The following is a 22,788-nucleotide window of genomic DNA, read 5'->3' as shown; positions in this document are numbered from 1 at the left end:
ACATTAGCATAAGAATCATGGTAGTAACATGACTGACATTTATATTAGTGAAAATAATATGACTTACTTCCTTGAAAAAGGAGTATCTGTTATCGTATAGAGATTCAAACCAAGCCTCTACACTATAAATGAATGTTTTTGGGCAGGGAAGGTCCAGACTGGCTGCAATAAGTTTAATATTATTTACGACAGCTGTTTCGTCTTTATTGCCATGCTCAAATAACCTGCGAATACAACATTGGTGAGAGTATCTACACATATGGTGCTTATTCATGTGAATTAATTCACAGCAAAATTCAATCAGTAACATTTAACATTATCGTTGCTTTGCTAATTAGACTTCGTAAACATGTAGCACCGCAGGAAACGAACTGTTAAATAAATCTCAAATCGTACTTTATAATAAACAAACTATCAAAAAAGTGTCAAAACGTATTCTATATGTTTATCAGCAACACAGGTCACGTAATTACTATGAATTAGATAGTGACGGTTTACTATAGGTCAATATGGACGTCAAATCAAACTAGACGTAAGTACTAATGTACGAGGGTTATTCCAAAAGTAAGGTCCGATTGATTGCCAAATTGAAACCACAGTGAACATCAGAAGTGTTTTACTTGTAACAATTAGCTACACCTTTCAGCTACTTCTCTACGTAGTCGCCGTTCTGACTTAGACTTTTGTCATAGCGTTGTATCAACTTTTCAATAGCCTCATCATAGAAGGCAGCCGCCAGTGCTTTCCGCCAATTCTCCACGCTGGCCTACACCTCGTTGTCTGTGTCAAAATGTTGTCTTCAAAGACAGCGGTTCATGTGACCAGAGATGAAACTCAGGGGGAGACAATTGCGGACTGTATTGTGGGTAATCTAACATTTCCATTTGAAAACGATGCAGGAGCATCTTCATTGCCCCTGCAGAATGCGGCTGAGAATTGTCGTGAAGACGAAACAGCACGACAGTTATGTAATGTTGGCTGCATAGCTTCAGGCGAAATTTCTCACCAGGCCCTCGTACTTGGCGGCAGACACTATTTTCTAGACATCTTTACGCACTCACTGCGAGCTCAGAAATGAGAAGAGCGACGTGATGCTAACTGGGGTTATACTAGAGACACTACCCAACACATCTGTGCAAAGCTTTATCGGATTTTCATAGTCGTTTCCATTTCGCGACCGATCGGACCTTACTTTTGGAATAACCCTCGTATAATTCCAGTGAATAATTATTCACATGGACAACCGCCATATGTGTAGATAATCTCACCAATGTTGCACTTGTAGGTTACTTGAGAATGTCAATGAAGTCGAGACAGCTGTCCTAAAGAATACTTCACTTAGTGCAGCTAGTCTGGATATTTCCTTTTCAAAATGTCATATTACGACGAGCACTACGCTGCGGACCCAATCGAACGAAAAATACAAATGAATCATGGAGATAATTTTTACGTTCGATTTGTGTCTTATTTTGTCCTTACAAAATATTACTTGCTTATGGTATCTACAAAACATCGCTGCGTGCCAGTTAATACGATTTTAAAACTCACGGATATCCTTGGTCACATTTGGTTTCTGGATGTTAAATCGTGCCAATATGCATAGTTTTGTGTCTGATGTTTAAGATTCCTGTTGCACAACATATAATCGTAGAAGATACAGGCGAATGTTTTAATTTCCAGGTGATTACTGTTTCGACGCACTAATAACGTCTTGGTGGTAGAAACAGTGAAAATTGCCTAACAGTTTATTCGATTCCGCGCAACGGCCACAAAACCATTACGTCATCTGACAGTTGGCACCGTTCGCTTGTTCTAGCTTTCTCAACCAGTAAAGTCGTTAGAAGAATCAAGGTTTACAAACTGTAAACGCCGTAGAATCGGAACAGTTACCTCCGTAGTTTCTCACAATGTCCTCAGCAGCAGGAGAATAAATGTTAGGCAGAAAATTATGCCTAAGATAACGGAATAAGTGCTGTTAGCCAAAATTCAACAGCGTGCTGTAAAACAATGTTTGGTATGACTACGCGCACTCCGCTTTTATTATGAGTAATTTCTGATAGGAAGACAAATCTGCCATTATACTAAACGCATTTGCTAACTGCTGTTCATCTACGAAAATGGGACACTGAAAATTTACTGTCTGTTCTCTTATCTTGCCATGTTGCCTTGGAACTCTGGACAAATTTCTACTTATTGCGAATATATATCTCATAAATATATTGTCCGTAATACTTAAGTTTTTATGTTTCCTATATTATAAAATAGTGAGACCAAGTTGTCGGAAATGAGCTTAGCGACTCTTTCTCCCCTTTCTATGTCTAATTCGTAACGGAGTAAACAGACAGCATCTTTACCATGTCGAGCAGTGGAAATGAAAGAGAATTAATTGCTGCATACTTTTAACGACAGAACTATCCCTGAGTTATGACAAATTTCGGTAGATCGGCCATAGTAAACGTTACAAACCGACGAATACAAGAAGTAGCCGCCTGTTAGTGTTACATGGGTTACTCAGCAACAACCCTCTTCATCTGCGTATACAGTCGTATTCATTGGATGAACTATACCGAGCGAAATGAAAATTTAGGTTCCCACTGGAAACGATACATGACACTTACTCTTCGTATAACGAAAACACTTGCCTCCATCTGGAGATAACTAGGTACATCATAATTCTTTTCTTCAGTAGTTGATTATGTCGTATTTGTTGTTTGTACAGCAAGATCCATATGAGCTGCAAAGTGAGGTCTGTAGTAAAGTAAGCAACACTAGGATACTTGAAATTTAAATCATGAGCATTCCGAACTAGAGCACGTTTTCGTCGTCTGATACTAGTTCATTGTTGTAGCATTGGGATGCAGAAGATAGATGCTATTCTGCAACACAAAAATGTGTCGCGCAAAACTAGTTTGGTGGCATCCGAACTCAAATTGTCCCTAACTACGATCTGGCTGTCGTCCCTGGTTACTTTAATAATATCTTGTAAATACCAGCGAGCTTACTTCTGGAGGCCAGTACAAATTCGCTCCTCATGAAACTGTTATCATTGAGACAGCTGGTCGCCAGAGATGACGCCGGTATATATGGAACGTTAAAATCCAATGAGAAAGAGATTGAAGACAGTTCGCTAACCTAGCTACGGCTATAGTGATCTCAGGAAACACCCATTTAGATCGTCGATAACTACACGTGGGAGAAATGTCGCTACAGGCGGTGCAGTATTTGAGGAGCTATTTAAGGTAGGAAGGGTACGTAAAACTAGATGAGCGAGATCCTCTGGGAGGAGCCTAAGAAAGTATAATTCGACCACAAAGAAACAGCCTTATGAAAATTCCGTTCGAAACAATCGTGAGTGCTGCTCGTCTTTCTGAAAAGGCTGCTAGGTACGAGAGAGAATCAAACAACAGCCACGTCCTTGGTAAGCCGGAGGCGACCCTAGTCCAACTCCAGAGGCGCTGTGGGTCACGGAGTCAAGTACTGTTAAAATTACGACACGGTAAGGTACAAGAACAGTCACAGTAACACATAAGTTCCTGTTAAATACAGATCAAGAAATGATTATGACGGTAAAACGTGAGAAATTATAGCTTATAGAGAGATCCACAGACGACAGTTCTTCCCGCATACCTTTCACGACGAATAGAACAGGAGAGAGAGGGAGGTGCAGGCTGATAGTGGTACACAGCGTGATTCCGGCACACACCGAAAGGCACCTGAAGAAACACAAATACGTATGGAAATCCGTCTCTTCTTTAGAGGAAAGGTATGATCCCTAAAGGTATAAGACATGCATAATATCGATGTAGAAGTTCTTCCACCAGGAAAATCTTCACGACAATGAATAAGAGTTGAACAAAATACATAAATAATCGAAAATAATCTCCCCCGCAGTAACTGCACTGCACGCCCTCCTGACTCCACAGGTGTTGTTAAAAAAATGACACATCTTTTGTGTACATATCTGAGTTTGAATGACATTAGTGAACCTACCGATACCACCGGTCTGCAATGAAGAATGAGGATTAAAATGTGGACATAAACGAGGCATCTAAACCCAGTATACGTAAAATATGAAACGTAGCAAGAATTACAGTTATTTTCATGACATATTATTCGCTGGCTTCATCAACTCACAACCAAACTCACAGTTTTCAGCCCGAGTTCGCTACAGATCAGTATGTCACCACAGCTAAAGTATTTATTTATTTTTGTTAGTTCTCCAAATCCCGACCAGAGTGTCTCCTTACAGCCAAGCATAAATCTTGAACTATACTACAAATCAGTCTATCACCACGACCTGTATTTCAAAACTAATATAAAAAAATAGCTGTCGACGTTCTGTTGTATCTCTATTTGCACTTCAGTGATGTCACTCATCGCACCGTCATTGCGTCACGGCTCAGAATCAACGACCAGTGTTGTTGGATACAACCAATCGGTTCGAATAATAACTCTTTACATGGAAATGCGTTTACAGGATTTATTTACTAAGGTTCAACACATCTGAACCCTGAATTTTTATGTTACCTTCACTGTATGATTATTTGTCCTATCTTGATTATGGGACACTAGTCAATACTAACGAACAGGTTAATTTGAAAAAAAAGGTCTCCTTTTCTTTCTGAGTCTTGATTTCTCTCATTTCTAGGTGATTTAAGTAAAATCCGTTAACAGCTATAATCTCACTTACTCTAACAACTTTCCACAGTAATATATTTTCCCATTGAATCACAAGCCATAATTCTCGTTCGTATCCTATTGTTCCTGTTTGACTATAAAGACGCGCTCCAACGTTGCTGATTATGCTAATTATTCAGTTGTTAATGGTGAAATCTCCCATTTGACCAGCTTCATTACTATATGTAAATTTCTACCCATGAATCTGGCGGTATTCAATACAAATCATTGTTAAAAATTACAAAATTACAAAATTGGAGACAAACGGTAAACGAATTCATCCATGCTAAACGACGCTTAGACTCATCTAAGTAAGACGATACGTTCATAAGACAGAAATATGAATACCACAAACACAACACACTATCATCCATAATACGGCGCATGAAAACCTTGCCGTTCAAAGCGCCCTCCAGTCTTCTCGGAACGGATAAATACAGTCCCACACAGTTTTCAAAGGGATCTTATACCACTCTCCCTGCAAAATTGCGGACATGCATAGCGATTCCACACCCTGCTCTCCAAATTAGAGAACAAAGGCTCAAGAATACTTAGATCTAAAGATTGGGGTGGCCAGGGGAGATTCGACAATTCACTCTTACGCTGACAAAACCAGTGCTAGACGATGTGAGCTATCTGAATAGAGATCCTACTATCTTGGAACACAACATTACCATTGGGAAACATATTTTGCCCCTTTTCATTGGATAGGATTGGAGCTGATCAGACTAAACGGTCACATAATCCTTGGCAGTAACGCGAACTTGCAAAGCAGTCATGGGGCCATGGAGCACCACGATATACCTTCTAAAATCGTTATCGAACCCCCTCCATGTATCACTCTAAGGGCGTAAACTCTGCCAGACGCTGATAACAGTGTGAAGTAATACTCGCCGACCAAATGACTTCCTTCTGTTGCTCAATAGTCCAGGTTTCACGAGTTCGTGCGAATTTTTTGTGTGAAAACACTTAAACTTCTTAAATGAAGCAAACGTTATTAACATTCTACGTCTTTATTGTTCACGTCCATATATTTTTTTCTCAACACGGTCATCCTGACGATCAACACATTTCTCCCAACGAGAGACCAGTTTGTTGGTACCGTCACCGTTGATTTTGTTGACGGAACCACAGTCTCGCCTCTTCTTGCACCACTTCATCATTATCAAATTGAAGATCACGAAAGTGTTCTTTTAGTTTTGCAAACGGATGAAATTCGGATGGGGCCAATTCGGGATTATATGGACGAAGACCGACGACGACGAACCGAAGGCATTGGACTGTTGCAGATGTCGCAGCGCTTGTGTTTGGTCTGGCATTGTCATGGTGAACTAGAGCGAGCTCCATGTATGGAGGAAGTATTCAAATTCGAAACTCGACTACAGGATGCTGTTTCTCACACACCGGCATAGTTACGTTACACGCCGCCGATTAGGGACCCTCTAGCGGCAGAGGGCTGCAAATACGTAGATACGAAGAATAAATTTGTAGACTGTTAATGAAGTTTTTTTAATTAAAAAGCTTTAAGAGTGTTCACATAAGAAAATTCGGAAGCATTACTTTTCAGGACGCCCTCGTATGTCTTGGGCACTACATTTCCCTGTTACGGATGTTTGCGTCCCTGATGACTGGTTTTGAAATTCCCGCTCGCCTTGCGTTTCCAGTCTATGGGGCTCCCTTCGTGTTGCTTTGGTGCTGACAGGGTTCGCGAGTGCGACATTCAGTTCTGCAGTGGCTCTTGCAGGTGTCTTTCTGCTATTCTTCCTCACAGTCCTCTTCTCCTTTTCATTGACAGTTCGTAACGATCACTCAGCTCACACTATCGTCCACGTTGTGACTTAGCGGATGATGTTTTTCCACTTTTCCTGTATGCAGTATAAATTTTAGAAACGGTACCTCTTTAAACACCAAAGAATTAGTCTCTTTTGGTTACGGAAGCATTCACCATATGAGCGCCAACAATTTTTCTTCGTTCGAGTCATTTAGTTCCGACATAACGCACCTACAACTACGCAGAACACTGTTCTGACCATTACTGACTCTTGCAACCTCTTCACGACGCGGCATAGGTGTCGTTTGTTGTCAAATACAACAGCGCAACGTGCAGGCTTGGCTAGCATCTCCATTTATATTCAAGCATGCATTTATTGCGATATTTCCTTCTTCTTGCCCAACCCCTCTACTGTAGAAGTATTTTTGCTTTGCTTATTTGGTTTATGCTTATTTGGTTTATGTTGAATATTCGTCATATAGCACAGAGACAACGTTCTGTTATTATCAAACAAAATTTCTGAGTGAATTAGGAATTTCTTTATTGGCAGGACGCAGCATGTCGTCTTCGAATGAAAGTCATCGGCTATTGAGGAAGTAACTGAAGTCGTGTTCCAGAGAAGTATGCTGTTCATGTTGAATTATTAGTGACCTGACATATAATGCTAAAGGAAATTTTAAAATTTTTGCAGATGATGCAAATATGTATCATGAAGTATTATCTGTAAAAGCTGTACTTGAGTTTAAACGTTCAGAAATGTAATTGTGCCCTTCATAGAACGAAAAATGTTGCATTCTATGACTACAGTGTCAATGAATCACAACTGAAATCGGTCAGCTCATAAAAATACCTGGGTGTAGCAATTACTGGGGATATTAAATAGATTGATCACATAGGTCGAACCGTAGGCGAATCAGACGGTATACTTCCGCTCATTGGCAGTAAACAGGGAAAATGAAGTCAATATAGAAAAACAGACAACCTACGAAATAGCTGTGCGTCTCATCTTGGAATATTGTTCGAGTGTGTTGGGGCAATACCAAATAGCATTAAAGTTGTGCTGACGGTATTCAAAAAAGTATGACTGATTTGTTTGGCTCACGTGATGGCCTCAAGGAAGTGAAACATTTGAATTAAGAAATGTTGGAACGTAGACCAGTTATCCTTCGCAACCCCCTTAAAAAGTTTCAAGAACCAGTATCAGGCGAAGAATTTAGGCAGTTGCTTCAGGTATATTGCATCCGCAGGGGCTACCAAGAGAATATTAATTACCGCACGCGTAGACACATTTAAGCATTCATTCTTCCCATGTTCTACATACAAATTGAAGCGAGTGGAACTTTAACATTTGATACAATGCCAAGTACCTTATGCCACGCTCTACAAAGTGCTTTGCAGAGTAGGTACGTACAAGAGAATATGTGGATGTATTTTTTGAAATAATGATGCGCCTATAAAAATACTATTTACAATCGTATCTTGTTTGTAACGAGACAGTATAGTAAATTAAGGTGTAGCGGGGTTGGGCTCTCCGCAAATAGATTCCTGTGTTCAACCTGTTCCTTTTAGACCGCCCTCCAAAACACTCGGCGGTTCGGTGTCTGCATTCGTGAAACGGTACCTACCGGGTAAACCCTAACTCCTGCGACTCAATCAAAAATATTTGAAAGTTCGATGTATTATGACAGAATAGAATTGTCTCTCTGGCCTAGTAGCCTGCCATGCAGCGTGGCTAATTTAGCTCATGGCCATACTTTTATTCGGTGACACTGTTCTGTTGGAGGAAGGCGAAATAAATTTAAATGGATCTTCAAGCATTGACATAGCAAGACAAGACTGGTTGTTACGAGCGACTAAGTCATCGCTGTTTTCTGTGCTGTAACTAAGGAACATAAATCGTTTATGACGAGCATCGATATTACTACTTCATTAGCCATGACACTGCTGGTAATCCATACTAATATTACACTGAAGTGCTAAAGAAACTGGTGTAGGCATACGTATTCAAATATAGAGATATGTAAACACGCAGAATACGGCGCTGCGGTCGGCAACGCCTATATCAGACAACTGTCTGGCGCAGTTCTTAGATCGGTTACTGCTGCTACAATGACAGGTTATCAAGATTTAATTGAGTTTGAACGTGGTTTTATTGTCGGCGTACGTGCGTTGGTACAAAGCATCTCCGAGGAAGCGATGAAGTGGGGATTTTCCCGTACGACCATTTCACGAGTATACCGTGAATCCGGTAAAACATCAGTACGGGACCAACGACGACTGAAGAGAATCGTTCAACGTGACAGAAGTGCAACCCTTCCGTAAATTGCTACTTATTTCAGTACTGGACTATCAATAAGTTTCAGCGTGTGAACTATTCAACGAAACATCATCGATATGGGCTTTCGGAGCCCAAGGCCCACTCGCGTACCCTTGATGACTGCACGAGACAATGTTGTGCGCCCTCCTGGTTCCGTTAACACCGGTTTTGGACGTTTGATGACTGGAAGCTTGTTGCCTGGTTGGACGAGTCTCGTTTCAAATTGTATCGAGCGGATGGACGTGTACGGGTATGGCGACAACCTCATGGACCCATGGACCCTGCGAGTCAGCAGTGGACTGTTCAAGCTTGTGGAGGCTCTGTAATGGTAAGAAGGGGCGTGTTCAGTTGAAGTGGTATGGGACCCCTGATACGTCTAGACACAACTCTGGCATGTGCGTAAGCACCCTGTCTGATCACCTGCATCCATTCATGTCCATTGTGCATTCCGACGTACTTTGGCAATTCAAGCAGAACAATACACCTCACACGTCCAGAACTGCTGCAGAGTCGTTCCAGGAAAACTCCTCTGAGTATAAACACTTCCCCTAGCCACCAATCTCCTCATACATGAACATTATTGAGCATATCAGGGATGCCCTGCTGTTCAGAAGAGATCTCCACCCCCTGGTACTCTTATGGATTTATGGACAGCCCTGCAGGATAGATGACGTCAGTTCCCTCCAGCGCTACTTCAGACATTAATTGAATCCACGCCACGTTTCGTTGCGGCAGTTCAGAGTGCTCGCCGGGGCCCTACACGACATTAGGCAGGTGTGCCAGTTTCTTTGGCTCTTCAGTGTATAGATGCAAAAGTACCTCTGACTGTTACAATTTGACGACTAAACTACTGAATGCTGAAGAGATTTCGATAAAATTTGTTATGGAAGAACATAGGCTACTTTAGAAACTAGAAAAGAAAAACTGTCTTTAAAAGAATAAAGCAAGGAATGGAACATCTCTTTTTGCATCAGTGAACATTAACCATGTTACAAAAATTATTAAATTTGTTGCGTGAAGTACATGTTGTATAATGTACAGCTACTTGAGTAGCTCAATGCATAGATGCACACGCCTGTCCACAACATTCTGTACAGACCGCTCGGCAACGACACTGCACTTGGTGCTGCGTCTTCCGTTGGGCTAGCTGGGTGGGGCGGAACGCACACCACGAGCTATGCTTACCTGAACAGGTAGGCACTTGAGGGCAGCTGACTTTATTACCCTTAAAATAGCTTACTTATTTACCATCACGCATTGTGACAAAACTACCGATATGCGGGCACATCTAGTTGAGATACAGATTGTAGATGCATTAGAAAGAGTCTCAATGAAATAGGTCATGTTTTTTTTCCACATAAGTCGCTAACTATGGTCAGTGGAATTTCTGTTACGTTTCTGTGAGCGTAGCGATTTATTTTGCCTTTCACATTTTGTGAAACATAGAATTTCATCTTTCAGTTCATTGTGTTTTCCAATGTATTCAGGTGATAGGATCTCATAGAAAGAGATATCAATATTAGGAACTAGCTATACAGCTTCCCGCATTCGGGAGGACGACGGTTCAATCCCGTCTCCAGCCATCCTGATTCAGGTTTTCCGTGATTTCCCTAAATCATTTCAGGCAAATGCCGTGATGGTTCCTTTGAAAGGGCACGGCCGATTTCCTTCCCCATCCTTCCCTAACCCGAGCTTGTGCTCCGTCTCTAGTGACCTCGTTGTCGACGGGACGTTAAAAACAAAAAAACACTAACACACACTATACAGCTATCATTCTACAACGGTAGTTAAAGATGGGTTTTTTATGGTCTGTGTATGTCAGTCTACTAAAATAGACCTCTTGTAGGATCACTTAGTCAATAAATTCGTTTTTCCTAGCCAAGTAAACATAAGAGAAAACTACCGAAAGAAGGAAAGCAATTTCGTTAATTTTCAATATAAAAAACGTATCAAATAAATCTTTATAACCTAGCCAAGCAAATTATCTGTTAGTTATTATTCGTAAAGATAGGACTGCGGCCCTTAAATCTTTCACTGACGTAAAATTCCGAAAACCCTTCTTGTCAGTGGGATACAAAAACTAATAGCACCCTCCATTGGTTCTTTGGTGTTTTGCGATACTTACAGCGCCAAATATTTATTCTTTAGTGTACTAGGCCGTCACTAAGGTACACGTACGAACTACTGAGCTGAGCAGACTCTTAAAACTTTACATTGCAATATTTTTTCTTGGTCGTATTCTACATACTGCCCCAAGCTGCGCTCAAGTTATCTGCGAGAATCAAATAAAAAGTCGTTAATAATTTTAGAGACTAGCGTGTTCAGACAGACAGTCAGGCACAATGGTTTCAAATAAAACTCTTTTACGTGATCCGATTTTCATGAAATAAAGTCTATACGTTGCCCCAAGCTAAGCTCAGGTTAGAGGTAAAAACTCCACGAAAGTTGGTCTAATAGTTTTGGAGATTAGCGTGTTCAAATAGACAAACAGACCTACAGGACGGTTTTACTGTTTTGTTGTTGTATACAAGATGACAACCGTGACAGGCTCGAACCTACAAACAGAACGTCTCTTGTTCAGGGATGTTATCTGAGTGCATTGGTATGAGGGACATATAGTCTCCGTTGGCTCGTTACGTAACTTGGCTCTGAGCACTATGGGACTTAATATCTGAGGTCATTAGTCCCCTAGAACTTAGACCTACTTAAACCTAACTAACCTAAGGACATCACACACATCCATGCCCGAGGCAGGATTCGAACCTGCGACCGGAGGGTCGCGCGGTTCCAGACCGAAGCGTCTAGAAACGCTCGGCTACATCGGCCGGCCGTTACGTAGCCATAATGTAATTATTTTCTGCAAAGATACCTTCACAACAGTAGGTGCAGTTCGGGTTCACGCCGCGCAATACTCGTCCTTTTCGGCCACGATGTACGAGTGTTCATATCTGCATTCGCGGAAGAAACAGGAGAAGGTTTCTTGCGTACCTCTCATGCATCCTTTGCTTCAGTCTCGGAAAGTGTATATGTGATGCAGGAGCAAAAGTGAAAAGCATCTCGCGAATTCATCTCTGCCGTCAGTCAGTGGGCATTCTCGCAGTGGCTGCGCCTTCTTTGGGGAGCAGCCATGTCTGCACACGGCTTCTGAACCGACGTCCGGCTGGCAGCGGCCGGTGTGAATGCGCTCCGCGGTCGAGTACTGCACGGCGCGGTGCGAACCCTGCTGGCGAGAGGAGAGCATTAGCGTATTGCGGGCAGCGGGCAGCCGCGCTGCAGGCGCTCGCCGGTGGCTGCGGCGGGCAGGCTTTGTGCGATCGGGCAGAGGCTGCGGGCTCAGAATGCGATAACGGCTGCAGGCCAGCCAGCGGCCAGCCCACCAAGCCGTGCCGCGGACGCGTCGTCAATACCACCAGGTGAGCTGCCGCCTTCTTGCGCCTTCCCCCTGTGAACGAGGACTGCGAAAATGGCCGTAACTTCTTTTTTAATTCACATACGAGGGCTATCCGGAAAGTAACTTCGGTTTTAACGTAACATTGGAAGACTTCCCAGAATTTAATACTCATATCAAGAGGGAAGATCGGAAACAAAGCACAACAATTTCATTACCTAAGAGTTCAATGGGTATAAAAAATCACAAATGACCTTATATCTTCTACCTACTTTTCTACATAGTCACCAACGTTCTCAGCCACATTCATCCCATCATGGTAACAGTTTCAATATGCTCTATTAGTAGAAGTACGTTTGGTTGGAGTATTGCCATATACCGACTGCTGATTTCACTTTCACTTCCGTCGCAAAACGTTCGCCGGTCAGGAATTTCTTCATGGGACCAACCAAATGGAAGTTCGACGATGAAAATTCCGGACTGTATGTTGGAAGCTGGAGCATCTCCTATCCAAGTTTGGTGATTTTATTACGAGTAGGAACAGCAAAATCGGGGCGAGTATTGTCATGAAGAAATTTGACCCAGTCAGTATTAATGTTGTGGCATTTGTTACGAAGGCACTACACAGATTAACCAAAGTTTTAATCTAGGCTTAAGCATTGACAGTGGTCCTGTGTTCAGCAAAGCCCACCAATAATACACCAAGCATATCCCAGATCATTGTCACAAGCACTTTCGTAGCAGTATGGTTTACTCTGAATTTTTTTTGTACTGGGGAACCAGCATTTTACCACTCCATAGAGGCCTGCTTCGTTTCCGGTGTGTAGTGGTACGCACAGGATTCATCACCAGCAACGAGTCCTTTCAGAATGATATACCCTTCTGCGGCGTAACTCGTTAAGTGATCCAAGCTTACTTCATTCTAAGGCCCTTAGGATTGTCTGTCAGATTCTTAGGCACCCAGCGAGCTCTAACTTTACGAAATTTCAACGTTCCGCGAACAATATCGTAATCGCACTATAGGAAATGTTGAACTGCTGCGAAAACGGCAAACCTTTGCATGCGCCAGTCGTTCACAATTGCTGCCTCAATGGCTGCGACATTCTGCGGGGTTGCAGCTGTTATCGTCCCCCCGGAACGTAGCGAATCACTGAGGTTCGCACAACTCTCCTGGAAGGATACACACCATCTGCAGACATTGCTACCGTCCGTTCAGTCGCCCACGTACACGTCACGCCTGTCCCTGGGAATTTCACTCATTTTATATCCTTCAGTCCACAAATATCGAACCACACCTCGCTGCTCTTTACAAGTTAACGACAGTAACCTGCGTGTCATGTTTGTTTCGTAGTTCAGGCTTCTATCGCTAGATCTGCACATGAAAATAAAATACCCTCTTGTAGGACAAACTTCAAACTATATCTTCGTGAAATTTCAACATTCCAGCTGAAATATCATGGGTGAAAAAAATTGTTGTTCGTTACTTTCCGATCCACCTTTGTATATTCGATATTGGCAAACCTTTCATTTACAGACACGTTTTTCTTCTTATTGCCATTCTGCATTTCATATCAGCTCTGTTTCCGTCATCATCACTTATTATGCTGCCCAAACAAGGAAACTCATCTATTATCATTACTTCTGATTTCCTAATCTAATATCCTCGATATCACCTGATTTGAGTCCACTACATTTCGTTGTCTTTGTTTCACTTTTTTTATAACAACTTTAAATTTCTTTTCAGGACACTGCCCATTCCGTTATACAACTCTTCCCGTTCGTCGTTGCCTCTGAGAAACTTACTGTGTAAAAAATGTGTTAAACACCTGGGGTTTCGTTTGATAAAAGTAATTAATCCATCTATACAGTTTCTTTCACATAGCCCCTTGAAGGAGAATCAGAAAGGAAGTTTAGGTCTCAACGCTCCGTCGATATCGAAGCCACTGCAGCACGAGCTCCGATTGTGCAAACACGAGAAAGATAGTCGGTCATTGCGCTCTTTAGAAAACGATTTTGGTCACAGCTTGATTCAGTATGACATAATGGGCAATTAGAACGGTGACCATTCCGATTACGTGGCCAGTAGGTTAACCACTATTCCACCTTGGTCTGTGTTAGCAAGTAACAGCTCTTCAGAGATTACTGCCAGCTACATATGGGTGTAAGTTTAGGAGCAGATAATAAACTCTGAATAGCCTAAAACTGGTGACATCCTCGTTCTTTTGTTACAGATTTCACGAAGCCAGACCACCAGGAAAGTTACGCAATAGTGAAAACTGCTACTTTTGATACACTTATTATTTTGCCTCTTTTTTGTAGTGAGTGTCATAGTTTGTGTAAATTCGGATTTAATATGAGACACATAGCCTTCCTTCCTCTAAATTATTCATCATTGTGGAAATAAAAACTGTTGTCATAAACCAAAAATCCCTTATATACGCAGTGGCATTCTGAAGTAGTCCTACGTGATCTGCTGTGAATGTTGCGTATAAATAGCATAAAAACTCTGTATGCTGTTGTTCGGAAACGAACAAGCACGTCATTACAAACGCTGCTGCATTGATAGTGTACTATACCATTAACTATTCGTAATGCGGCCTCTGCTTCTATATGTATTTGTTCAACACTTCTATCTCAATACGACTTCTCGCACTGGAATATTTACAATTCGATAACAACACCAACAAATATACTTAAAGGTTACGATTCATTTGCTAATGGATTCTCTTTCACTCAATAACATTAACTTAACGATGATAAATAGTATTCTACGAAATAAATCTTTCTAAATCACTCGATGTTCTTTTAAATTTACGAGCAGAAATTTAACGGTTATTAAATGAAGGTTTTCGTACGCCTTGAGGATGTCTCACACTTACAACTGTCATATAAACTTCTGCCACATAAACAGTGAGTACATGTGCAAAGGTAAGGCGCTTCTTACACAATCGGCCCAAAGCTCCAATACCAATTCGTGAAATGAAATTCAAACATTATCTTTCTGTTGTAATACCAAGCCGCACTTGAAAAGTATGTGGATGAATCCTCATTGTGGGCATTAGTATTACTCAAACAAGAACTGCCATCTACATATCATTATATTGGTTAATTCAAATTAGTGGAAAGAAATGAACGCTTAATTTCTTTTATATACCAAATTCAGCTGGATTTATACTTCATGATGGATGAATGCTGTTGGTAGACCCCTGAGAAATGTATTAAAGGAAGTCTCAGAGTGGCGGAAGAGCCTACTCCTCCTTCGTTCGTAAGATATGTTTTCCTGGATTTCTCACTACTTTTATTGTAATTAAGTTATTCATTTTTACTTACAAAACTCCTGACTTGTAACTTCGTCTCAAGTTGCTCTGTGACGACTTAACAGCATAAGCATGTGGGTTCATGCCACACTGGACGTCTTAAGAAGTTTATACTACTGCTTTGAGTCAACACAGATGAGTTCTAGCATTCAGGAAGCATGAAGGTTACAGACGATTGCCCCCGACAGAGATCTAAGAGGCTAGCGAAAGAGATTTAACGGTGTTTGGACAATGATAGGTAAAGGCAAGCAACTATTCCAACATTCACCTCATACAGCGAAAAGCATTGTATTGAAAATATATTTATAAAGTGAGTCCATAGGGTCCCTAGACCAGCATTCCAGGTCTTTTATTGTTGAATACTTGGATGAAAACGTAGTCCGACATTTCGTATTTGCAGCGATCGGGTTGTTTGTTAGTGTTCCTAGCGGGGATTTGGCCGATAGAGTCTGTGGTATTGTCATAGAAGACCATCGTATTACAATCCACGAGATTCCAGACATGGTACCGGTACACATCTCAAACGAACGTTCACCTTATATCTTGACTGACGTTCCGCCTATGAACAAGCCGCGTGCGTTATGGCTCCTGCATTTGTTCATTTTGAACTACATAAATTGTAGAAAGGACATTTGCAATACCCTACTTTTTTAAAAATGTTGTCGATATGAGTGTATACCGGTACATGAGATATGGGTTCGTCGTTAATCACCGGAGGCAAGACTGTAGTTAAAGCAGTGGTAAAAGTGGAGTAGGTCGAAATTAGGGGAAGTAATGACTGAGCCTGACGAAGACAATGTTGATGGAGAAGTTTAAGTTTTGCAAGAGAAATACTGTCTTCTTATTTTTTAATTGCCTATTCCTGCTGATATCTAACACTAAGAGAGCAATGACACATGAAATTTCATAACTTCAATGACGGAGAAGACTTCACCTGAGAAATTTCGTCGCCTCACGAAAAGAAATCCCTTTAGACGTAACACTAGACGATTTCCTTGTAATAGCGTCATTACGATAAATTGTCCAAGAAAGTTGCAAGCTCCATTTCGTCAACTTATTTCCAATTATTCTCAGAATATTCGAATGCGTAGCACATCGGCTTTTACCACGCAACTAAAGTGAACGTCTTTCACAAGCGAAACTGCGTACAGTAATTGCGGGAGGGAAGTCGCTGACATTTGGTAGTCCTCTTTTAGAAGGTGCGCCAAGGCGTGATATCATGGCACTCACAGCGCTCAATGTCCTCGCGAGTGGAAATATTGGATTTCAGTTCTTTTCGGTTGGTAATGATCGTTGCCTCTCCACGAAATTGCTTCACTAAACATTCTTGTATCAAAGCTTGAAGTAGGGTAGCGTTGCATATTACATAAATACGAAAGAAATGTGATTGGGACTGAGCTGCAGTGATTGCTACAGGTACACTTTCGCAGCTGATTCGCGCTAACGCCCAGATATTTTTGGTCGCGTAAATTGGTGATCCGCACATTTACGCACCACATCTTTAAATAATGATCACTCTGTACTCACAGTCATATCCTTAAACTACTACTACTGTTGAAAATAACAGAAATAAATTTTTTTACCAAACCATATCAGTTTAACAGCTCTTTGCGTAACTTTCTACTTAGTTTTTCTTCTTTAGTTCACATTCATGGTTATTGGATTACGAAAAATCATCCACAAATATTCATCTGATCTCCATTCATTTCAAGCCTTGATATTCGTTCCTTGTATTTGCGAATACGTATTAGTATTTCTGGATGTACCCAAGAAAGACTATAAAATTCTAAGAGCACATCTCCACTTTCCTCATAAACGCATCGATTTGTGACAGTATGACAAATCTGTACATTACTGACATCACTGCACAATTTTCTTGCAGTGGAAACAGTTAACCTATTGTAGAGACACAAGATGAGCTTTAAGACGATCAATGTTTTCGTAATTCACTGAGATTTTCGCGCTACTGATTCTTAAAGTACGATCATACAGTAGAAAGACCTGTGTAATGCTCATTCAGATGAGCCGATCTGAGTTTTTGTTGCCGAAACACATTGCTTCCAAAAATCACGTGACTATGCTGGAGCGTAAGCTTTGTCCGTAAGCGGGCTGTAGATTTTAAATGTCATTACATCACTAGTACAAAGATACACCTTTGGAAATACTGTGCATTTTTTACAAACTGGCAGTGGTACATCGGAAAAAAAGCTACATGACTTCCAGGAGAAGTTCCATACGTTGACCGTAGGCGCGTCACGCGCTCGGGGAGAAGTCGGCATAGATCCTTTAGTATTGAATAGCGACGCACTTTCTGTGTTGAATCGTCAATGTGAGGGTGCGGTGTTTAAAGTAAACTAGCAGTGGTGCATCGGGAAAAAGCTACATGGCTTACAGGAAGTGTTCCGTACGTTGACCGTAGGCTTTAAACAGATAAGGGCTAGGACATTTCGATTGTTTCACGAAGACGTAGCTTGTATTTCGCTATTTATTTTTGTTGTAGGAAAGGATGGGATATCTACTACATTTCACTGCGTTTATCGTATTATCGAATCTGTTTTAATAAATTGTGCTGCAACGGTATTGTGAAATGGCTTCCTAGTACGTCAAAGTGAAAGTATCCCAAACAACTTCGAAGTTTGAGTATGATACGCAGAAAATTAGCGATTTATCGCAGTCTGGAATATTTTTGGGAGCATAATTCTTTTTATTTAGAGAGATATACATTCAATCTTCATTTATCCTGAGGGAAACTAGGTTGTTAATTGCATATATCCATCTGCACGGCACAAGTACTAATGCTACTGTTTCTCTTTGGGACTACTTGCAAATGAGCACAATGGTTTGGAGGACTGCATAATCCAGAGACAATGAATCAGACTGTCATATACACTGCTTAGAAAAACTTAAGAACGAGCTAAATGAAGTAACTTAACATACATATTAATTACTCGGTGGAAATGAAGAAAGTTACACGTCAGATGGTGTGAGGTCAGCGTGATTGTACAGCAAATGGGGCTGGCTCCGCAACAGGAGGCATCTAAAGGAACGGTGAAAGACAGTGTGTGTCGATCAGCGAGCAGTTACGTTGCACTGCGGTGTTGTTCCCCATTACACGATGGCCCGGAGATAACATTTGCATGCCTTCATACGGGAGGAGTCATCGGGAAACTGTAATAAGAACGACGTGTGACGAATATAGCCCAGGAACCTGGTATTGCTCACAGCACTGTTTCAGGTGCGTGGGGAGTGTTCCGAACCACAGGCACTGCTGTCCTTGTGCGGGGGAGGGGGTTCAATAAAATGGTTCAAATGGCTCTGAGCACTATGGGACTTAACATCTATGGTCATCAGTCCCCTAGAACTTAGAACTACTCTAACCTAACTAACCTAAGGACATCACACAACACCCAGCCATCACGAGGCAGAGAAAATCCCTGACCCCGCCGGGAATCGAACCCGGGAACCCGGGCGTAGGAAGCGAGAACGCTACCGCACGACCACGAGATGCGGGCGGGGGAGGGGGGGGGGGGGAGATAGTCGACCACATTTAACAACAGTAGAAGATGACCGCTACTTGTGTAACAGCCGAGAAGGGACTCATGTCAAACAGCGGGTGCAATTGCAACCACATTTAACAGGGCACGAACGACCATTCAGCAGTCGTCGACGGCACTGGTGGAGGAATGGAGCGACCTACCACAAAAGTCCCTTACCAAAGATGTGGCCAGCATGGGAGCACGTTGCACATCATCCACTTCTGTCCGTGATGATCACGTACTATGTTAAGAATTATGACCCGCATTTTGTAATGTCCAAGAGACCATTGTAAATCGTTTCTGAATTCGGTGTAATTATCGTCGTTGAATAAAAGTGTCATTTCTGTTCGTCCCATTGCACCATTCTGGCAGTTGCCTTCTGTACGACACTGCGGCAGTTCTTTATATCTATGCTACAAGTTTTATCGAGATATATTACTCGACAGTGATACATCATCCTGAAGTTATTTTCGCCTTAGCTTTTGCACACCACTATATTAATCTTATCTGCGGATGAAACTTGCTCGTATTTTGCACACATTCATTGGATTGACTGGTAGCGCAATTTCACAGCAGCTAATTCATCTAGTACTTGTCACACAGTCATCACTGTGTATCACGATTGTGTACCTTTAGTATACTGTGCCTAAATGTTATCTAACACATAAACAGCTTCTTACTACTACAATAAATATAATTATACGTTTGCGGTACATACCAACGAGAAGTAGCGTTTCCTTCTTTGATGAATTACAAATTGTATCCGTAGAACCAAAACTTCAGCGCCATTGCTGCTGCTCTTAAATAAATGTTTGAAAACATAGCAAATAAAGGTAACATTAAAATTTCGTTCTGAGTGCAATATGTAAGCAACAGCATCTTATCAAGTTCTCGTGATTATTTCGACTTGCTGAGTTTACGCGCAGTTGGCTATTTTCACGTCATAGATGTTAAAATGTTCAAATATGTGTGAAATATTATGGGACTTAACTGCTAAGGTCATCAGTCCCTAAGCTTACACACTACTTAACCTAAATTATCCTAAGGACAAACACACACACCCAAGCCCGAGGGAGGTCTCGAATTTCAGCCAGGACCAGCCGACACCATAGATATTGCTGCTCTGTGGATATGATGTGTTTAAAATTTGTGTGTGCCTTGATTTACCCTTCAGTGCCACAGCAAAGTGCACAGAACAGGTACACTATGTGATCAAAATTATCCGGACACCCCCCAAAACAGACGTTTTTCATATTAGGTGCACTGTGCTGCCACCTACTGCTAGGTACTCCATATCAGCGACTTCAGAAGTCATTAGACATGGTGAGAGAGCACCATATGCTGCACCGCGGAACTCACGGATTTCGTACGTGGTCAGGTGATTGGGTGTCACTTGTGTCATACGTCTGTAAGCGAGGTTTCCACACTCCTAAACATCTCTAGGTCCACTGTTTCCGATGTGATAATCAAGTGGAAATGTGAAGGGACACGTACAGCACGAAACCGCACTGGCTACCCTCGTCTATTGACTGACAGAGATCGCCGACAGTTGAAGAAGGTAGTAATGTGTAATAGGGAGACATCTATCCAGACTATCACACAGGAATTACAGACTGCATCAGGATCCACTACAAGTACCATGACAGTTAGGCGGGAGGTGAGAAAACTTTGATTTCATGGTCGAGCGCCTGATCATAAGCCACACATCACGCCAGTAAATGCCAAACGACATCTCGCTTGATGTAAGGAGAGTAAACATTGTACGATTGAAGAGTGGAAAAATATTGTGTGGAGTGACGAATCACGGTACACAATGTAGCGATCCGATGGCAGGATGTGGGTATGGTGATTGCCCGGCTAACATCATCAGCTAGCGTGTGTAGTGCCAACAGTAAAATTCGGAGGCGGTGGTGTTACGGTGTGGTCGTGTTTTTCATGGACGGGGCTTGCACCCGTAGTTGTTTTACGTGGCAGTACCACAGCACAGGCCTACACTGATGTTTTAAGCGCCTTCTTGCTTCCCACTGTTGAGTAATTCGTGGATGACGATTGCGTCTTTCAACACGATCGAGCACCTGTTCATAATGCACGGCCTGTGGCGGAGTGGTTAAACGACAGTAACATCCCTGTGATGGACTGGCCTGCACAGAGTTCTGACCTGAATCCTATAGAACACCTTTGAGATGTTTTGGAACGCTGACTTCGTGCCAGGGTTCACCGACCGACATCGATACAGCACTCCATGTTCAATGGGCTGCCATTCCCCAAGGAACCTTCCAGAACCTGATTGAACGTAATGGCTGCGAGAATGGCAGCTGTCATCAAGGCCAACACCATATTGTATTCCAGCATTACCGATGGAGCCCGCCACGAACTTGTAAGTCATTTTCAGTCAGGTGTCCGGATACTTTTGATCACATAGTGTAACTGCATCGCCCTGGGATGTGTTATAACGTACGAGTTGTCAGAACGTGTCGTCCGTCGCCCGTAAGAGGCGGCTCTAACAGTGGGACCGTTCGAATTTCCACGCACCGATTTGATTCACACTGACAGCCTACGTGGGGTACGAATAGAATTTCGACATACGCAAAAAGGAATATTAAACTCTCAGCCGATTTAGAGAAAATCGAGTTTGAAATTTGTAAGCGCTTGCTTTGTATGGTCACTACAGTTCAAGCAGTCCACAGTAGAGCGATTAGCCGCTTGGTTTCATAAGTGCTATTTCTGTGCATCTAATCTCGCTGCTGGTACTTTTTTCTTTATTACCACGTAATTCAAACAAAAGATGTGTGTGGGCCGCGCCGGCCAGAGTGGCCGAGCGGTTCTAGGCGCTACGGTCTGGAACCGCGCTACCGCTACGGTCGCAGGTTCGAATCGTGCTTCGGGCATGGATGTGTGTGATGTCCTTAGGTTAGTTAGGTTTAAGTAGTTCTAAGTTCTAGGGGACTTATGACCTCAGCAGTTGAGTCCCATAGTGCTCAGAGCCATTTGAACCATTTGTGTGGGCCGCCACGAACCTGTGCGATGGCCAGAACCGTTTATGAATGCAAATGATGTTCACTTTGGAATAGATACATTGAATGAAGCATGCACATACAAAAATGAGTACACTAAGCAGATTCAGAAGGATGTAGGTTGGAGTAGTTACTCGGATATGAAGAGGCTTGCACAGGATAAGAGTAGCATCACGAGATGCATCAAACCAGTCTTTGTACTGCAGACCACTACAATAACACTTTCGACTCATTTGAAATTTGCTGAATATTTGACGTATTTTTCCTGATGCAGGTCAAATAAGCAGACGGCAACGTTGGCGAATGTGGCTTACGGCACCCTGTGTCTAGTTGCTAGTACTCGCGTTCTCTAGTGGCAAAAACAAATACCACAAGAACACGCAGGTCCTGTTTGTATGCACGAATTTATGTGCAGTGCGAAAAACTGAAATGGTCACTTTTCTGAATCCCTATCATTGTCGATCAATGTGTCACAAAAATTCTAGATGTGCCTCGAAGGTCCCTACAAATGTGCTCTGCAATAGCGCCTCAGTGTAGCGCCCTGCAACGTTACCCTCTGTGTCGGCGACGCTTCAGACAGCGAGGTGTGACTCACGAGGAAGGAGAAGAAGGAGAAGAAGAAGACAAGCAGCCAGAGTCCAGCAGTTCAGGTGAGGTGTATGATGTCACATTGGCACCATATTACACCACAACTCTGCCTAACGTCACGTGGGAAGACCTCTTCATTTCCACTTATCCACCTCTCAACCCTCCTCTTGACGCCTCTGT

The 22,788-nt window shown here is 42.3% G+C and overlaps 1 protein-coding gene across 1 annotated transcript in view; it reads left to right on the top strand.

The window, feature by feature from the left end:
* Positions 1–22,788, top strand: part of LOC124595116 (cubilin-like) — a 1,106,483-nt gene that overhangs the window by 318,233 nt on the left and 765,462 nt on the right. The gene's annotated exons all lie outside the window — the stretch shown is intronic.

Source organism: Schistocerca americana, chromosome 2, assembly GCF_021461395.2.
Source record: "Schistocerca americana isolate TAMUIC-IGC-003095 chromosome 2, iqSchAmer2.1, whole genome shotgun sequence".
Taxonomy (NCBI): Eukaryota; Metazoa; Arthropoda; class Insecta; order Orthoptera; family Acrididae; genus Schistocerca; species Schistocerca americana.
The sequence above is the reverse complement of the archived record's forward strand: the minus strand, read 5'-3'. Positions and strand labels throughout refer to the sequence as shown.